The 20,848-nt window shown below is 39.1% G+C and overlaps 1 protein-coding gene across 3 annotated transcripts in view; it reads left to right on the forward strand.

Annotated features, from left to right (window-relative positions):
* Positions 1–5,198: 5,198 nt before the first annotated feature.
* RNF182 (ring finger protein 182) overlaps positions 5,199–20,848 on the forward strand; it is an 82,817-nt gene continuing 67,167 nt past the window's right edge. For 2 of the 3 annotated variants that reach the window (XM_043975632.1, XM_043975641.1), the window contains exon 1: positions 5,202–5,318. The gene's annotated coding sequence lies outside the window, so the exon portion shown is untranslated. Of the gene's footprint in view, positions 5,319–20,848 lie in introns of all 3 variants that reach the window. The other variant, XM_043975650.1, reaches the window with a different exon arrangement.

Raw genomic sequence — 20,848 nt, forward strand, 5'->3', positions numbered from 1 at the left:
ATTTCTTCATTGGATAAAATGGAATTTTTCTTTAAATTTGACAATAATTTAATATTCAGCTGAATAGTCATAAATTTTGACTGAAGAAGGTAGTTTGGGACAATAGAAAGAGCATTAACTCTAGAATCAAAGATCCTGGGTTCAAATCCAATCTCTCTCTGATATTTCCTTAACTGCATAACTTTGGTTAAGTCCTCCTTGAGCCTCAGTTTCTCATACCTAAAATGAGGGGATTGGACTACTCTGAGGATACCTTTAAGATACCTCTGAGGGTACCTTTAAGATCTGGATTTATGATGAAATCAGTCTTGAAGATTAAAACCAAAGTCATTATGTAGCAATGAAATCACAAGTCCAGTCCCCATTTCTTTAATAAGTGCTTTATAATTATTATCTCATTTGATGCTCACAAAACTTTGGGAGTTAGGTGCTATTATTGTCTCCATTTTACAGATGAAGAAAATGAGGCAAACAGAGGTTAAATGACTTGCCCAGGATCACACAGCAGGCTATATTTGAACTCAAGTCTTCCTGATTCCAGGCCTGGTGCTCTATCCATTTCACCACCTAGCTGACTTATTGCATAGAGACTACCCACACAGGATTATGGATGAACTCAATAAACAACAAATATGATAATACTTAATGCCTTAGATTGCAACTGAAACTAACCTGGCACAATGTCTAGAAACTTTATGAAATATGGAGTAACTATGTATATATTTATATGAGAAGCTGAAAACTTGTTGTATCCAATGTTGATTGATAAAACACCAAATGAGATAGGTATATTCTTTTCTGTCACAATAAAAATATTTCTAAATTTGACTTTATGCTGCTTTACCACAAATGCTCTCCTAAATGCTCTCCCCCTCCCTGCTGTAGCTCAGTCTGGAAGTCCAAGTGAAATAAAATATGTAAAAGAAAAGGTGAAAAGGAGTGGACAGTTTTATAGTTCATTGCTACAGACCATACAGGGTGATAGGTCCTCTCACTGGAGTCCCTTCTCCTGAATTTCAGTCATCCAGCACATCACTCCAGGCAGCTCCAGACCCAGGAGACCAATCAGAGCAGTGCTTGCTCAGCAAGGGGCTGGGACACCTGTCCACCTCTTTGGGAGATGACAAAGGTCGAAGTAATCTCATCAAATTGATGGGAGGGACTCCTCAGATTAATGAGGGTCTACCCTTATCAACCCTCAATTGCACTCTATGAAATTTCTTATATTTTTATCAGCTAGAAGTCATCACTTCAATTGACATACTAGAGAGGTGGAATGGTTCTGTAGAAATAGTATTGAATTTGAAATCAGTAAAGCTCAGTTTATATTCCTCAGTCTTACAAGCTATAAATCATGTAACTTCTTAAAGGATTATTGGTAGAATAGGAAACTTCCTATTCTACCTCATCTCTACAGAGTTGTTGTGAGGATCAACTATGATAATTGTATGTAAACCTCGGAGGTTGTTGTGAGGATTAAAGATCACAGAATCATAGAATCCCAAAGTTGGAAGGGACCTTAGAAGCCATGTGGTCCAACCAGTTCCTGAGCAAGAATCTACTGACATTCTCAATAAGTAGCCTTCCAGTTTGCAAGCAATGACCTCCAGATATGGGAAAATGCTTCCTGAGGGAGCCCATTTCACTTTTGGACATTCTTTTGCTTCAAGTTTTGATTTTAATTACTTGCTAGAGGCTTTTTCATCTCTATTCCTCTGGGACAAAAGAATGGAGAAATGTTAGATTTAGATTTAAATAATTGCTTTGTTGTTGTTCAGTAGTGTCTCACCCTTTGTGACCTCATTTGGGGTTTTCTTGGCAAAGATAATAGAGTGGTTTGCCATTTCCTTCTCCAGTTCATTTTACTGTGCACAGTAGACAGATTGCTAGGCCTATAGTTAGGAAGCTCTGAGTTAAAATCCACCCCAGACACATACTAGCTATGTGACCCCGGACAAATCACTTATTCTCTGTCTGCCTCAGTTTCTTTGTCTGTAAAATAGGCATAATTATAGCCCCTACCTTCAAGGGTTATTGTGTAGATCAAATGAGATAATAATTACAAAGCAATTAGCATGATACCTGGCACATAGTAAGTATTATATAAATGTTAGCTATTCTTGTTATTCAATGGTTTTTTTTTTTAGTAAATGGGGGTAAGAATATCAAAGATCAATGAAAGGTTGGATGAGAATGGCTTCTGATAAAGATGTAGAAGATTACATATTTTTCTCTCCACCCTGACCTGTTTCAAAATGAAAATATCACAGTAAGTATATGTGGGGAGGTTAGGGGGAGGGAAAAGAGAGAGGGATTATTAAAATATAGTAACTTAAGCCATTAATCAAAATCTGACCCATCTTTACATAAATTGTTAACTTTCTTTATTTGGATCTGTATATAAGCAATTGATTAAACAAAAATTAATTTTTTTATTTGAAAGCAGAAAATTTGACAGAGTGAAGTTTGATATTTATTAAGTGGAGATTATTAAAATGCCAAATTGTAAGGTTACAATATGAATCATTCCTATATCTTCCCATTTTCTAATTCACTCTAATTCATACGGTGAGCAATCTCTCCCTCTTCAAATACTCTTATTCATCTGTGTAAATCTCCCCAGTAGAATGGAATCTGTATGAGGGTAAGAACTGTTTTTCCATATGTCTTTGTATCTACAGTATTTACTACAATGTTTCTTTGATGTTGTTCAGTAATGTCTGACTGTTCGTGACCCCATTTGGGGATTTCTTGGCAAAGATACTGGAGTGGTTTGCCATTTCCTTCTTCAGCTCATTTTACAGATGAGGAAACGAAGGCAAACAGGTTAAGTGACTAACTTAGGGTCATGCAGCTGGTAAGTGTCTGAGGCCAGACTTGAACTCACAGATGTGTCTTCTTGATTCCAAGCCCCATGCTCTATCCACTGTGACCTACCTGCTCCCTCTTCTTTCATAGTGGGGCTTACCAAACCAATCAGGGCTTGCTTTTGACACCTATATATTTACTATTATTCAATCTTGCACATTTCAGGTTTTAAGCTAAAGTCCAGGGTAAAGGATAAAGATGCCAAACATATCTCCCCCCCCCATACATCTTTAAAACTGCATTGTAGTGGGGGCAGCTAGGTGGCAAAGTGGATAGAGCACTGGCCTTGGATTCAGTAGTACCTGAGTTCAAATCCGGCCTCAGATACTTGACACTTACTAGCTGTGTGACCCTGGGCAAGTCACTTAACCCCCATTCTCCCAAAAACAAACAAACAAAACTGCATTGTAGTGGGAAAAGATTGGTCTTAGCATCAAAAGATCTGCATTTGGAGCTAGACTTCAATTGAGCAACCCTGAGTGAGCAAAGGAACCTCTAGCACTCTGAGTTTTTCCATCTGACAATCAGGGATAAGAAAACTTGTACTACATATCTATTGTGATGAAAGTGTTTTTAAAAAATAAATGGTAAAGATATATGTGTAAGTTATCACAACAGATGTGACTTAGCGTACTAATATATTCAAACCTGAATGGCTTTAGTAGCAAGGCAAACTCTTAAGAAGATGCTATGCTTTCACAGATTCTCAGAGGAGCAGCAAATTCTCAAAAAAAAAAAAAACAATACAAAAAAACCCCCAAAACCAGCTCCTCTGAGGTCTTTTTGCATGTTATTAATATTCCTTTCTGCTATCTTAGGGTGATTCATTGATGTTAGAAAAGAAATTCCATGCCACCCAGGGTCTAAATCGGAATGAATTGATGACACATTGTAGATTTGGATTCAAGAACTGATCTCTTTCAAGAAAATATAGTTAGCATAGAGGATGACTCACTCACTCTAGGGCTGCTCTCCTCAAGAGCTGCCCTTTTAGGATTGTTTTATAGAGGGTCTGATAGTTGTTTTCATTCACTAAAGAGTTTTTTTTTTTTTTTGAGGGACGGTGTCTGGCAAGTGCGGAGACGCCAGCCTTGTCCTTCTCGTCTCCTCTGAGGACTGTAGCTTGTTGCAGTACACAGTCAGTTCTTGGCAAGAGACCGGGCCGGTGCTCGAGGTTGATACTTAGTAGTCACAGCCAGTAGCATAGCTGAGGTATCAGCTGAGATGCACAGTATAGACTCAAAGTTGTATCACAGTGAATGCGGCGGGGCAGCTAGGTGGCGCAGTGGATAGAGCACCGGCCCTGGAGTCAGGAGGACCTGAGTTCAAATCCGGCCTCAGACACTTAACACTTACTAGCTGTGTGACCCTGGGCAAGTCACTTAACCCCAATTGCCTCACTAAAACCCCCCTCCCCCAAAACAGTGAATGCAGCGACATCTGTTCCCTGTTCAAAATCAAAAATAAAATAAAGTCACCTTTTCTTCCTCTTCAGTCGGGAGAAAGGTCATTTGTTAGCAAAGCTAAGACTTGGATGAGAGTGAGAACATAGTCAAGGAGGAACCAGCAGCCCTTGAGAAAGTGGAGGCAAAGAGGGGAGGAGGCGCTTGCTCTCTGGCAGCATCCCGACTTGTGGTCGTGGAAATAGGAGCGCTAAGCCAGCTTCTCAGCGTTTCCCTCTCACCCCCAAAGGATTCGCCAGTCTCCGCAGAAATCAAGTGGATTGCCATTTGTTGCAGCTGGGTGGAGGGCGGGGCCCACTGGCCCAGGAGAAGGGCGGTTGGTCGTGGGGCTCTGTCTAGGATGTTTAGTTTGGGATAGGAAGGGATGGATTTCCAGGGATACAGAGAAAGTCCAGCGCTTTAAGGGAAGGCACTTCTTGCTCGCCTTGCCGCCTATTGTGGTGGTCTTGTACACTGCAGACGCTTAATGAGTGCATTCGATCTAATTCCCAGTCCTTAATTTTGGAGTGGAAGAAGTGATTCCTGGGTTCTGGGTGGGTGGGTGGGGGTCTCCACGATCCTGACTTTGCTGCAGAGTCCGGAGGCAGAAGAAGTGTAAGGCGACCGTGGGAGCCAGTCCCCCGAGGACACGGGTGCACGCCGGCGGGAGAACGGAAGCGTGCTGTGGGTGTGTGTGTGGTGGCGGGGACGGACCGAGCGTAGGCTGGGCGCTGGGGACGGGCGCACCGCCGGCCGCCGCGTCCCGGGCCCTCCAAGTCCCCGCGGCAGCTTCAGCCAGCCGCCGGTTGTCATGGTGACGGCCGGATCGGCGGCTGCTCGCTGGAGTAACAAAGCCGCCTGCTTCTCCTCCTCTCCAGGGCTCCGCCTCCTGCCTCCACCGCCATCCCCCAGCCCGCGACTGCCGCGGCGGGAGCAGGCACAGGGCTCCTCGGGCTGCAGCCGCGGCGTCCCCACGGCCACGGCCAGGGCCACGGCCACCCGAGCAAGGTAAGGCGACGCGCGCCCGGCTCCCTGGCTGCGCATCGGGACAAGGGGAGGGTGTGTTGTGGGGCCACGGGGGGAGTGTGTGTGTGTGTGTGTTTGTGTCTGGGCACTCACGCGCGCGCGTGGGTACGCGTGTGTATGTGTGCATCCATTGCCGCCGCTGACGGCTTCTTAGGCTTTATGACTGCACCAAAGTGTACCCCAAAAGGAGCATCTCCGGCTGGAAACACTGGGGCGCCGGCTGCTGCCTCCTCCTTCTCTTTCTTCTTTCTCCTCCTTTCTTGGCTCCAGCAACCAACAAACAAACAAGCTCCTTCAGCAGCCTGCCCCTCAGATCCAGACACCCAAATCACACCCAAGTTACACACGCACGCACGCACACACACTCACACTCACACTCCTTCAACGGGATGAGGGGCTGAGTTCGGGTGGCTGGGAGGCATGCTCAGCTTTCTTTCCATGTATCCCGTGGTATTCCCCGAAAGAAAGGAAGAAAGAAAGGAAGAGTGAAAGGGAAAACGGGTGTGCGTGGGAGAGAGACAGAGACCGGCCGAGAGAGACAGGGGAGACAGCGACGGACAAAGAGACACGGGGGAGGGGGGGGCGAAGGGAGGAGGAAGGAGGAGAAGAGGTAGAGGAGAGAAAGAAAAGAGGGAAAGAAAGAGGGCAGTGGAGGAGGGAGGGAGAAAGAGAAGAGGGGGAGAGTGAGGGAAAGGGAGAAAGACAAGGAGAGGAGAGACAGGGAAACCGAGACAGAAACAGTGAGTAAGCTAGTTTTGGTGAAAGTCAAAGCTATTGAGTGTACTTCCATGTGTACTGTAAAAGGGGCACGGAAAGTTTGTATGGCTGAATCTCTCAGGTTTGTGAGCAAGGGACTGCAGGGTTTAGATTCCGTCTATTGAATGGGATTAATTCTCTCTCAGACTGGGCATCTCCAGCTGCTTCCGGGCGCCGACGGTTGCTTCTCCAGTCTGACAGGTTGCTCACTATTCTGGCATCAGCTTAGATGAGATTGTTGTAAGGCAAATTAGACTCAGTTACACCTTCCCGATCAGTCATTGCTAGGGGTATTTTGTTTTTCTTTCCAGTGAGATGGTGAATATTGTATTTCATTGTGACATTCAGCTTTGTTATTAGAACACTAGCATGGATGAATTTAGTTTTGTACTTTATTCTCTTGGTGGATGAGGGGAAGAGGAAGGGAAGGAGGAAGGAATAAGGGAGGATGATAGTATCAAAAGCTGGAAAGGGCCTTAGAGACCATCCAATCCAATATTTCTTCATTTTACAGTTGAGGCAACAGATCCAGGGAGCTAAAATCACTGAGGGGAATATAGGAAAAAATTTATAAAATTGTATGGATAAACAACCAACCTGTAATTCTCAATCTTAGTTATGTTGACATTGCTTATGAAATCAGTATGAATTTTGAATTCTCTCAATTTTAGAAGTACTTCAATTAAATAGAATTATCAACAAGACTTGGCACACCTGCATGCTAGAGAGATAGCTAGGATTTTTCTAGGCAGTGAGAAAATTGCCTTTATCACTTTTCATTGCCAGAAAGAGGTGATATATAGGCAAGTGTGGTAAGACAGTTGTAAAACTTGGTAATTATTACTGTAATCATCATCTGTATTTCATAAATAAAGTACCTTTTCTCTTTGCAACTAAATAATGCCTTAATGGATTTGATTAGGTCAGGTGCCCCTCCTTTTGCATCGTTCAATACTGGAGATTATTGATTTTCATAAAATTGAAGCTAAAGTAGAATGTGATGACTTTTTTTGCTTTAATAACAGGAATATTGCATTTGGAATTGGTTTTAAGCTATTGTCAAAGTTTTGTATTAATAGTCATTTGGAACTAATAATATATATCATGTAATGTATGAGAAAGAAAAATAGTATCTGGTTTCAGGAATCTTTCCAGTCACAAAGACATGATAGGAAAATTAATATAAATTTCATTTGATTAAGAGGAGCTATACTGGGATAGGATATGTGACTAGCAAAATCAGGCACATAACTATAGCCTAAGAAAACAATTTGAAAGTCAGAGCAGGGCTGCCTAAAGCAGAATTAAATAGAAATATGAGAAGTTGTATTTTTTCCACAGTGATACTCTCATGAAAAGAAGCTTGTGTCATAATAATTTAGAATGACAGTTAAATTTATCAGAATTATAGGTATTACAACTGTAGAGAATTTCAGGTATGAAGCAATTATCTGATATTCCTTTTCTCTCTTCTGGGATTTCAATACCTGTTGCCTACTGGTTATTGGGTTTATGAACCTATGAGATGACTCATATTGTTCAGCAATTTAAGGAACGTCACTTCTTCAGAAGAGAGTAGTGGAAAATAAAGAAATTAAGTCACAAAACAGGTTAAATTAGTTCAGAATTATAGTTAGACTTAAGAAAAACCAACTTGAATTGTAGCTAGTACAGTAATATGCCTGCCCACAGGTATTCTGATAGATTCCTTTCAGTGATGGCAGTGAAATACTATGTTGATTAAAATTAGGGAGGTGCATTTCAGGAAGGCAATGCAGAATGAAAAATAAATATTTTCTCATTTAAGCTTGAAAGGCAATGTCATTTGAATACCGAGGCTAAAATTTTAGTGAAATATTTTGCAGGAATATTGTTCACTGAAGAACTGTGAATGACTTAACTATTCTCAGCAAAACAAAGATCCAAAACAAACCCAAAGGACTAATGAAAGTATACTATCCCCCTCCAAAGAAAGAACTGATATTGATTGAGCAGACTGAAGCATGCTATTTTACACTTTATTTCTTTCATTTTTTCTTTTATTTGAGTTTTCTGGTACAAAATGACTAATATGGTAATATTTTGCATAATTGCACATGTATAACCTATATCTGATTGCTTAATGCCTTGGGGGGGTGGGGAGAGAAGGAAGGCGGGATAAAATTTGGAACTCAAAACTCAACAAAAATTTTTATTATTATTAAAAAGAAATAGTTTGCAAATACAGAATACAGTAATATTTTGTATGTAAAAGTATTTGCATTTTATTTCTCAAGGGATCTGAGAACATTTCCCTGTTGAAACCTTTCTTAGTGTTACATAAAATCCAAGTGTATATTGTCTGCACCTGATATTAAAGTTTTAAGGCAGCTCAAAGCCCCATTAATGCTGATGATGAGATCTATTGCCTTAAAACAGTATGACTGGGGCCATTGGTTTATACCTTTGGAATAGAGAGATATGATAGTAACTTGGCACAATGAGATCTCATATTTTTGCTTTGACCTCTAGGTCATAGATAAGATCTTATCTAGTTTTAGGGGGAGCATCAGTGCTGTCTCCCTTCATACTGGAGGAAAAACTGTGTCAATAAACATTAGAAATCAACAGTCGGTATATAGCGAGCTATACACTGCTTATTTTAAGTCTTTGTTTTAATGTTTTATTTATACATCTACTGAAGCATGAAATGTAGCTTGTGGCCGTGAAATGAAAAACAATCTGTATAAATTTGTTTGTGTACGTAGGGCTCAAAGACAGGATATGTGAATGTCCAAAGAGTGAAGAAAAATTACTTTTATATTTATAGTATCCCCTAGAATATGCAAATAGAAATGAGCACCCTGGCTCATGATTAAGATGAACAATGGTAGCCAACAGCATTGCACAATCTCAGGTGTGAAATACCAGTTGTCATTGGCTTTGCTTCCTAGGAGTTTAATCCTTCCCTAGCTATCATAATACATAAGACTGCCCATTGTGGAGTAAAACTCCTCTCTTCATAATCTTTATGATATCAGCTATACAGACACTATGATGTTCTGATCATTATGGCCCATGATGTTTTCAGCAGGCAATTTTATCATTTAATTTATTGTTAACTGGACATCAAAAGACACAAAACTGTCCATAAAGGCTTCTTATTTATGTCATGATTTATAATACAATCCTGTGGTTCATTGTCAGTTGTTTGTAACCATATGGGTAAGCTTGGGCTGCAGGAGGCCACCAAAGCCTTGATCAGCTGTTTCTGGGTCATTGTTTTCTTGTAGTTTCTAAATGCACAGTAGTAAAATGATGGCTTTGTGCTTGATAATATAGCCTGTCGCACGGTATATGCTGTAATATTTATAAAAGCACTGGTTAAAATCATGATAGTTTTTAAATAAATTCTTTATTACCAGATTGGTTTGGGTTAATACCAGTCTGTGGTCTGGAAACATAATGTATCAGTGACACAAAGTGCTTTGATTCCTTGAGGGAAAATGCTCTAAATATAAGGTATTGTTAACTGACCTGCTGTGCATGGTGGGTGTTGATAACTACCCTGCCTGGAAAAAGGCCCATGAGACACATAGGCTGTTGTGACAGGCAAGAGGTGCTTGGTGATATGGTTATCTACTATAGTGACTTAAAGACATTTTTTGTGCTCTGTGTGTGTATCTATATATAAATATATATGTGTGGATATATATGTATATATATTTATGTTTTCACATTGCATTCTTTGGGAAAATATAAACTAGTTTATTTAGCCAGTATTAAATATTTCCATTAAAATGATTACATTTCAGGGCAGCTAGGTGGTGGAGTGTATAAAGCACCAGCCCTGGATTCAGGAGGACCTGAGTTCAAATACAGCCTCAAACACTTGACACTTACTAGCTGTGTGACCCTGGGCAAGTCACTTAACCCTCATTACCCTGCAGAAACAAAACATAACAAAAAAATTACATTTCTTTTGAACAAGAGTTAAATGAAGTAGGGTGGCCATATTAAGTCCACAAGAATCAAGTTCTTATCATGTGCCCAACATTGTGTTAAGTGCTCTGGGAGATACATCTTTTCTCATAGAAAGCCTCTGTGCTACTACTGTGGGTTGAGAATAAGCCAGTTTTCCAACAGTGGTGTATGTGAATCTCTGGGATAAATTTTCAGTATTCTCAAGAGATTACTATATCTAGTATTTTACATATAGTCTACTATATATGAAACCTAAATATGCTTCTTACTCACCACTATTCAGCCAGTTATTTTCCCAGTATAATAGGAGCAGGCTGCCCTTAATGGAAGGTGTCCAGTGCAGTTTCAGACCTACAGTTATGGGACAAGGGTACTGCTTTTCATTGGAGGAAATCTAGGATTCCATAATCCTGGATGGTTGATGCAAGTATGAAAAGTGGTGTCAGGTAGCATGAGTAAGGGAAAAGAAGATGAGAGGGAAGAGCCTTATGGACAGATAGGTATTGGAGAGGCAAACTGCAGCTGTGATTAGAGTAGGGGACAGAAAGGAATACGAAGATCATGGCTACTCTTGTGTCCTCTGAACCTGGAAGTTAATGGTAGAATCCTCATAATTATTAGCCCAGCTGAAACACATTGCAGATCTCCAGTTGTGTTGAGAAACTTGTTGAAAGAAGATGGGAGCCTGATTTACAGTTTTCTCACTTTGCTTATGTGATGAGCAGTTTCCATATTCTGTTGTTGAGTTTTTCACCAGAGCTTTCTATCTTGTTCCTTCGAAGCTGGGAGGTTAAACTCACTTATATATTGGACAGAGAATGATTTTATGACTTATTTTTCACATTGTGTGTGTGTGTTTAATTTCTTAGTTAAATATGCTTTTACTATATGATTTATCTGTCTCTTGCATGGTCAGGTAATAAATATAGTATATTAGGAGGTGCTTGGGCTAAAGTTCATACCATGCAAACAATCCCCCAAAGTGATTGAATGTATTAGAATTTGTCCTATTTGAAGTTATAATTATGTAAAATACAGTAATTGGTTGTAGCCCAATGGAAATATGCAGTGTTTATTCGAATAATGCAAACTGCCTTTGGGAATTCATTATTCACACTAATAGGGACCTAGCTGTACTGAAAACAGCTACACTGAACCTGGAAACATGGCAAGGTCCAGAACTCCAGTCATCAGAGACTTCAAGAGCCCAGTTGTTATATAGGGAATAGATGACCAATGTTATTGAACTTAAATGATTTAAAAAAAATTCTTGATCTTCTTTATATATAATTTGGTCAATTTAGAATAAATGTCTAGAATCATATTATGCCATACATAGATGGCTCATATTAGCATTCAGTTTTTTTTTCAAAATGTAGAAAATGGTAGCAAGAACAATGGGTTAAGCCATGCTATTGGTCAAAAGAGTTCAAGAAATAGGGCAAATCTATCATTCCAAGGGATCTTGTGAATATGCCAATTTGAGAATAACCCTAATTACAACTCCCTAATGTAATTTTTTAAAAAATAAGTTTTTGTTTGTTGATGTCTTCTGCTTCTTATATCAGCATAATGATCCTGAGTATCCTTCCTCCTCTTTCTTCCAAGAGTCATCCTACATAACAAATAGTATTATTAGAAATAATATTTTTGAAAAAAAATTTAAAAATCAGCACAACGGATTGATAAATTAAATAAAGTTTTAATACATATACAATGCATAAACCTTGTGGGCTTCCCACCTCCTTGTTGGGAGTGTCCTCTCATTAATTTCATTCAAGTCCTGCTTGATGTTTTTAATTTTGTTGTATTCTGTTTTGATTTTTTGTAGTTCTTTCCATTTATATTTATTGTAGTTATTGGGTATATTGTTTTTTTTAGCTCTGCTTACTTTAATCTGCATCAGTTCATATAGAACTTTCTGTGCTTCTCTGTCTTTATCACACACATCAATTTTTTATAGCATAGTAAATATTCCATTATGTTTATGTATCACAATTATCTTTAGCCATTCCTCATCCAATGGGCATTTACTTTGTTTGCTGTTATAAATATTTTGGTGTATATGGGGATTATCTTCTTATTGAAATGAAGGTTTTCCTTAAAATCTCTTGGATCATTTCTTTCTCTCATGACTGGCATAAGGCAAATCCAAGGGACCAGAGAACAGGAAGCAGAGACTGTAATGAACCATAAGGTTATCATAGACATACTTTCTTTAATTATTTTAGGGAAAAGGGCTCCAGTAAGGTTAATCTCACTTTTAAACACCATGTAGAGCTCAGATCTTTGAAACAATTAACCAAGAAAGGTATCTTGCCACCTTATATAGGTTGGCCCTTTCAGAGGCTGGTACAGACTACACAATTTCCCCTCCACTTAGAAAAGAGTATTTTAGCCATTTGGAATCACAATGACTGTATCATGCACAACTAATATTTGAACTCACAAATCAGCTTGAATTAGAGGATTTCCTTAATGAGTATATGCTTAACTTCAGTACTTATCTGTGATTCCATTGGTTGTGGGTATTCCATCCACCAATGTAGACCACAATCTCCTCTATCCTTTAGTAGCTAGTCTTTAAATTTCTGTGGGTGAAAAGTTTTATCACATGGCAGTCTACCACATGATGAATGCTTCTGGATTTAGTCTGGTTCTTAGAGGACTGGCATACAGTCCATCAGTGGTTTCATCTTTGAAGTTTTTCCCACTTGGCATGGTTATATAATGTATTCTAAAATAGTTTAAAAGAAATGCTAAATAAACTAATCAGTAATGGGGTTTAAAATCAAATACTTAGTTGTCAGACATATTTGAAATGAATATTTAATATGGAATTGTATTCAATTCTTTGTGCTTCTTCCCAGCAATATAGCCATAATTTTTCAAAGGAAACATCATTTCACACAATTTAATCACTAATGTGGTGTGTATAATTGGGTACAAGTATGTTGAATTATAAATGTCTTTTCAAATTTTTAAATTGTAAATTTAAAATAAAAGACATTACTCTGTGTTGGTGTCATCTGCTTTCTCCTGTTGTATATTTTCTTTCCATGACCTAGATTTTAAAGTTTTTAGTCATTAAGACTTCCTTCCCCGCCCCAAACCCCCTTTTCTTATTTGTAATGTCACTCTTTCTAATGTATTTGTTTCTGTTTGACTTGTTTTAAAGTTATAGAATCTGTCAGAATTGTAGAATCTCAGAGTTTGAAGGGATCTTTGAGACCTGGCCTTATCCCCAGCATTTAGGAAAGGCACATACTGGATCCTTAATAAATACTTGTTGAGTGATTAATTAATTGACACTGGACTTGAACAAGAATCCAATCTACAATATCCCCCACAAGTGGTCATATATTCTCTCCCTTATAATGTAACTTCCTTGAGGGCTGGTATTATTATTACTACTATTATTATTTGCTTTTCTTTGTATCCTCATCCATTGCTTGGTGTGGTACTTGGCACATGGTAAATAAGCACTTAATAAAAGCATCTTGATAAATTAATTGATCTAGCTCATGCTTGAAGACCTGAAATGGGGTGGGGGGAACTCTTACTGCCCAAAGTAGTATTCTACATTTGATGATATTGTTTAATGTCTCCTAATATTAAGTCTATATCTGCCTTTCAGAAAAGCTCACCCATTGTGTCTAGTTCTACTCTCTAGGGTCAAGTAGAACAAGCCTGATTCCCCCTTCTACAACTATTCAAATACTTGAGGACAATTAATGTGTAATCCTGTTTTTTTAATGTCATCTAACTTCATTATATAATTCTTTAATGTCATATTTTTTATTATTGTTTAATCTTGTCTCACTTTTTGTGACCCTTTTAGGATTTTCTTGCAAAGATACTGGAGTGGTTTGCCATTTCCTTCTCTAGCTCATTTTACAGATGGGGAAATGGAGGCAAGCAGGGTTAAGTGACTTGTCCAGGATCACACAGCTAGTAAGTCTAAGACCAGATTTGAACTCAGCAAGATAAATATTTCTGACTCCAGGGCTGGCACTCCATCCATTGTACTACCTAGGTGCCTCATATTTTCTAGTCTTGCTTAATATCTTGGTTACCTGCTAGATATTCTCCAGTTCATCAATCTTTCCTGAAATGTGGTAAGCAGAATGGAATGCAACACTCCTGATTTGATTTGATCAGGGCAGAATAATAATCTCCCTTATTCTAGATATGTTGCTTCTTTATAAGATTTCTCAATACAATAAGACCACATTAACTTTTATGTCTGCTATATCATACATTGTGGCCTTAAATTGAACTTGTAGTAGACTAAGATTCTTAGATTTTATAATAACTATTGTCTATTCACACTTCCTCCCTTCTGGATTTATAGCATTAATTCTTTGAATGCAAATTATGTACTTTACATTTATATCTATTACCTTTTATCATAGTCATCATCATATTGTCTACACTATGACATGCAGTTTAGATCATGTAAAACAAGTCTATTAGTATTTATGTCTTGGCTAGTTAACTATATAGGGACAATGAATATAGCCCAGAATTTGATAGGAAGAGGAGACCTGACTGGTTTGCATTTGGGAAATTATGCAGTACTTTTTTTTTTTTTTTTTTTGCAGGGCAGTGAGGGTTAAGTGACTTGCCCAGTGTCACACAGCTAGTAAGTGTCAAGTATCTGAGGTCACATTTGAACTCAGGTCCTCCTGAATCCAGGGCCAGTGCTTTATCCATTGTGCCACCTAGTTGCCCCATGCAGTACTTTTAATGATTCCAAACTTCCTCCTGAAACAAAGGTCTGTTCTTTAAATATCAATATTATTCTGGTGACGCTGTATGGCTGTGAAAAATGGAACACTAGTTTTTGAAAAATTCAAGTCACTCAAAGGGCAATGGAGAAAGAGATTCATGGATGAGTGTGAACAGGCTGGAATATATTACCAATGAAATATTCTTCAGGGAAAGTGGTGTAAAAGATACCAGAGAAATGTAGAACCAGAAAAAGACTGATGTATATTTGGCAGGAAATCTATAGGAAGCCCCCTGTATGTTGGGTGGACCTCTCGTGGAGGATTCACGGGAACAAATGATTGGAGTTATCTAGGATGACAAAGCTTGGATTGGCTTTTGAAAACTGACACATCTGATTTCCCACTCTGTTTTTTAAGGTGATACTTTGGGTGTGGAGCATTGTATATATTATCAAATTTGGTTGATGTATAGATTAGTCTTGCTGAAATACTTTTTTTGTCCTCTTTTATTTTAATTCTTTATTACAAGGGGTAACCCTTTAATTAAGGGAGGGAAGAGGAATCTATTTTAAAATGGTGATATAAAAACAAAAGATAATAAAAGTGAAAAAATGGAAGCATCTAAAATAATAGATTAAAGGAATAGGCAGACTGGTTCAAATACATTTCATTACATGAAAAAAGCTTACACATAAGTAGTAGTAGTAATAATAAAATTTTAAAAAATTAGATTTAAATTTTTTCTCTTTATTCTCTCCTTCCTGTCTCTGTCTCTGTCTCTGTCTCTCTCTGTCTCTCTCTCTCTCTCTCTCTCACACACACACACACACACACACACACACACACACACACACACTCCTAAACCTTATCCAAAGTTGGAAACATTGCCCTGAGGAGAGAGAGAGAAGTATTTGCTGTGGTGTGGACGAATGTGAGAGACACTGTATTATGGTGGATAGACACTCATCTTTGAGTCCAGGATGACCTAAGTTTAAGACCCACCTCTGAACCATACTGGCTGTATGGTCCTGGGAAGATCACTTATCTTCTAGGCACCCCAGGCAACTATGAGGATGAAGATGATGACTACAACAGGTGTGACTTCAGGCCCAATGCTCTAAGACTTTAACCTTCTAAGACTTAAGTAGCAAAAGAGATGTTGATTTGTATTGGTCAAGGGGATTTCCTCACTGGGGATTCCTTATATCAATAAAATCACAGATTAAGTAAAAATAAAAATTATATGTATACATACATACAAACATACACACATTATCAGATATTTGGGTGGGGGGCTTTGTGCCAAGAGAGTAAAAAACACTCCTACTTGTATGGTTGTTTTAAGTATGCAGCACCTCTTTGCACTATCCTTTCCTCTTCCCAATTCATTGGTGGGCTCCTTTGGGGAGAATTTCCTTTGCGTTCCCATCAATGAATTTACCTTTCAGTTGTTAGCCGAACACAATTAGCTCAAAACAAAGACACTCAGTCAGTAGATTGAGAAAAGAATGTTTCTACCCATAAATTTAGGATATGCTCTCCCTCACACACACCTACTGTCAATGGAGAAAGTAACCGAGTGCAGAGAGAAGCAGGAGGCAGTGGAGATGGAGAACTCACACCTGCCACATTGCAAGGCCAGAGACATCCTTTTGTAATTTCTTTGCCCTGCTTCTCAGTGGGTGAGGCATCTTGGGTAGGGGTGTGTGGTGTGTGTGTGTGTGTGTGTGTGTGTGTGTGTGTGTGTGTTTTGCTTTTTGCTTTGCTTACCGAGTCTGCTTTCTGAAGGGCATATTGTTCAGCTGGTTGGTTATGGTGTCTGCAGCTTCCAGCTGACTAAACTAAAATCCTCTGCTAAGACACTGCTAGTCTCTTTTGGACAGCAACGGAGCCCTTGCCAGAGGATGAATGGGAAGTCTCCACATCTGTTCTCTCAGTACCTTAGCTCTGGGGCTTGCTTCATCAGGTGCCAAGTTCTTACTCTTCGAACAGCCTCAGGGTTGGTTCCTGGTTATACCACTCTCACTGCCCTCTCCCAACATTCCCTACCCCCTTTAACTGTCACCAAGGTTATCCACACCCAGGGGCAAATGCATTGTCTCTGCTAATCAGCTATCTTCTGACCCTTTCCTATGCAAATAGCCCCCAACCCCCAAAGGCTCCTGCCCCTCCAAATATAACACTCAAAAGCTTAAATGTTAATCTGTTTTCTGTGATTTTGGACTAATTGGTGATTGGCCAATATTCACACTAATTCTGTGAGATACAATAATGCTGCTCTTAGTTTTCCCAACTGGATGATCCAAAAAAACCACAACAATTTATATTTTTCTTTAGAATGTGATTTTTTTTCCCTTCACATTTAATTTTTTTGGAGCAGAGTGATTAGGATTTGAACTTTTTTTTTTTTCATGGCTTCCCTCAAGCAAGCTGCATGGAAAAATAGGAATACATAGGAAAGAGACAGGTGCTAATAAATCAAATAATTAAGGTCTTGTCTAAGAAGCTGAAAGCAATATTTTCAAGTTGGCTGTGGTTAATTTGTTTATCAGCAGAGGATACTCTTATGTGTCTGCTTTAGTACAGTGGAAAGGGTGCTAGATTTTGAGTTAGAAGGGCTGCATTTAAAGACTATTTCTGCCCCTGTGTGACCTCAGACTAGTTGCTTAAACTCTCTGGGTTTAATTTTTCTGGTGTATAAAATGAGAGACTTGGACTAGGTCTATTCTAGCTTTAAATTCTAGCTTTAAATCTTGTTAATGTTTTTAGGGGCATACTTTTTCTTTGAGGACCGATTTAGCTTCATTCCAGACATTTTGACATGTTGTGCCATCATTTGTCTTTCAAATGGATTCGTGGATTCACATGGTTCATGGAATCTATGGTTCACATGGATTATTTATGCCGGACCTGTGGTAGAGCATTCTGAGCTCTTATAGGTCTGATTAGCCACAGTTGAACTCAATGTAACTTGACTCTGACATAATGATGTCATTTTATTCCTTTTCGAGAATGAAGAACAGCTACCAACCAACCAATTGTCAAAAATTAAATATAGTTTTTTCTTTTCTTTCTTTTCTTTTCTTTTCTTTTCTGGCAATGGGGGCTAAGTGACTTGCCCAGGGTCACACGGCTAGTAAGTGTCAAGTGTCTGAGGCTGAATTTGAACTCAGGTCCTCCTGAATCCAGGGCCGGTGCTTTATCCACTGTGCCACCTAGCCACCCCCTAAATATAGTTTTTATTTGCCTGTCTCCTACAAAAAATAATAGATCAGAGAAATCAATTTTATAATATCTCCTACAATTTGTTTCCATACCTGTCCTTCTATGAACAAAACAGATCAGAGACAAACAGGAAGAAACATACCAATTTATTTTGTTTCAAGAAGAAACAGCATGAATCATGTAGAGAGACCCCTTCTTCCTAAAAAGGGAGCTCAAAGACTCCCTCTTTCTAAGGGTATTTAAGGTTTCTTTGCTCACTGGTTACAGGGTAACTTCATTAGCAAGATACAAATCAACCCAAAGCAAATGCTATAAATGTAAATCAGTTAAACAATACAAATCAGTTTAATATCCCAACTTAAAGCAGATGATATGATTACATCACTTGGAAACTGGAAGGGTTTTTTATCAAAGACTAGGATGCCTAGATACTCCCTGGGAAAGAAGAAAGTGAATGGGGACTTCAAAGAGGCATTTTCATTTGTTTACTCTCTTGGGGAAAGAAGTTAGTAAATTGGGACTTAACTGTTAGCTATCTGAGTTCAGCTTGGAGCTCAGTTGAAGGGCATTTTGCTCCTATTACTCAAGGGTTTCATAAAAAATACTTTTGGGGGCAGCTAGGTGGCGCAGTGGATAGAGCACTGGCCCTGGAGTCAGGAGGACCTGAGTTCAAATCCGGACTCATACACTTAACACTTACTAGCTGTGTGACCCTGGGCAAGTCACTTCATCCCAACTGCCTCACTAAAAAAAAAAAAACAAAACCCAAAACTTTTGGATAATAAGGCAGCTCCATCAAATCCAGGTGATACATATATTCATATTAACACAATCAAGTTGCACCTGTGTTTTGTTCTTTGACATACTTATTGTTTAGGATTTCATTATTATGTATCCATTTAAGTCTGCCTCTTTTGATTATGCTTCCTGTATTGATGATTATTTTTATTGCATTGTGGTTCATAAAAGATGTATTTCTGCTTTTTTCCATATTTTTTTAGTGAGGCAATTGGGGTTAAGTGACTTGCCCAGGGTCACACAGCTAGTAAGTGTCAAGTGTCTGAGGCCAGATTTGAATTCAGGTCCTCCTGAATCCAGGGCTGGTGCTTTATCCACTGTGCCACCTAACTGTCCCCGCTTTTTTTCCATTTTGATGCTGTTTCTTTGTGCCTTAATAATGCTTATTTTATAATTCACCAGTCACCAATGCAGTGAAACAGGCCTGTGTGCTTGCTCCTATGCTTTTTTTTTTTTTTTTTGGGTGGGGCAACAGGACTTAAGTGATTTGCCCAGGGTGACACAGCTAGTAAGTGTCAAGTGTCTGAGTCTGGATTTGAACTCAGGTCCTCCTGAATCCAGGGCCGGTGCTTTATCTACTGCACCACCTGGCTGCCCCTACTCCTATGCTTTTTGGCATGATGTTTTCAGCCATGTTGTCAAATGCCTTCAATGAAGACAAACACAGCATCAAGGTCAGCTACTGCATCGATGGTAAAATTTTCAACTTGAAAAGGCCACAAGCCAAGACTAAAGTGAAGGGAGTGTTTGTGCATGATTTTTTGTTTGCAGATGATTCTGCACTCAGTGCAGCCTCTGAAGCTGAGATGCAGCAAAGCAAGGACCAATTCTCTGCTGCTTGTCATAATTTTGGCCTAACAATACCAAGAAAACACAGATGCTCCATCAGCCAACACCATACCATCCATATGTAGAACCATCAGATACAGCAAATAGAGAAGTTTTGAATACTGTGGATAAGTTCATTTACCTTGGCAGTATACTTTCCAGGGATGTACACATTGATATTGAGGTTGATGCACCTGTTGCCAGAGCTAGCTCAGCATTTGGGAGGCTCTGAAGGAAAGTGTGGGAAAGAAGACTGACTACCAGACTGAAGGTCTACATAGCCATTGTGCTGACCTCATGATTGTATGCTTGTGAAACAGACAATCTACCAGCTTCCTTTTGAATTGTCTTAGGAAGATTCTGAAGATCACTTGGCAGCATAAGATACCAGACACTGAGGTCCTCTCTTGAGCTAAACTGCCAAGCATTCAAACTCTACTGCAGAGAGCACATTGCTGATGGGCTGGTCATGCTGTTTGAATGCCAAATGTACTCTTGCCTAAAAGACTTATTTTATGGAGAACTCACAGAAGGCAAGCACTCACATGGTGGTCAGAAAACTCGATAGAAGGATGCTCTCAAGGTTTCTCTTAAGAATTTTGGGATTTATTGCATGACATTAGAGACACTGACACAGACAACCCAGCATCGCATGCTCTCATCAAAGAAGGTACTGTGCTCTATAAACAAAGTAGAATTGAAGTAGTTCAAAAGAAATGTGAGATGTGCAAATTTCAAGAATTCAACTCAAAGGTTCACATGGATTATTTGTTCCCGACCTGTGGTAGAGCATTCGGAACTTGTCCTGGTCTGATCAGCCACAGGTGGACACACTGTAACTTGACATTTATTTTGGTCAGCAACCATCTCTCTCTGTCTCTGTCTCTGTTTCTGTCTCTGTCTCTGTCTCTGTCTTCCTTAATGGTCCCATTCAAAAAAGATACCATAAATTTTTTAGCTCTAAGTTTAAGTTTGTCAGTTGTATATTTTCCCTTTTAAAAAACAAACTGTTAGATTTATCTAGCCCAACGGCAGGAACATTATAAGTCTCCTATTCTTATGTGTTACTTTGTATGTCTTTTTGTAATTCAGGTTTTTTTTTTCAATGAAAGTAGATGCTATGCTACATGGTGCATATACTTTTAATATTGATATTGGTTTAATTGTTGATAGTTCCTTTAAGTATAATGCAATTTTAAAATTTTTGAT

The sequence above is a fragment of the Dromiciops gliroides genome, chromosome 1, assembly GCF_019393635.1.
Source record: "Dromiciops gliroides isolate mDroGli1 chromosome 1, mDroGli1.pri, whole genome shotgun sequence".
Lineage (NCBI taxonomy): Eukaryota > Metazoa > Chordata > Mammalia > Microbiotheria > Microbiotheriidae > Dromiciops > Dromiciops gliroides.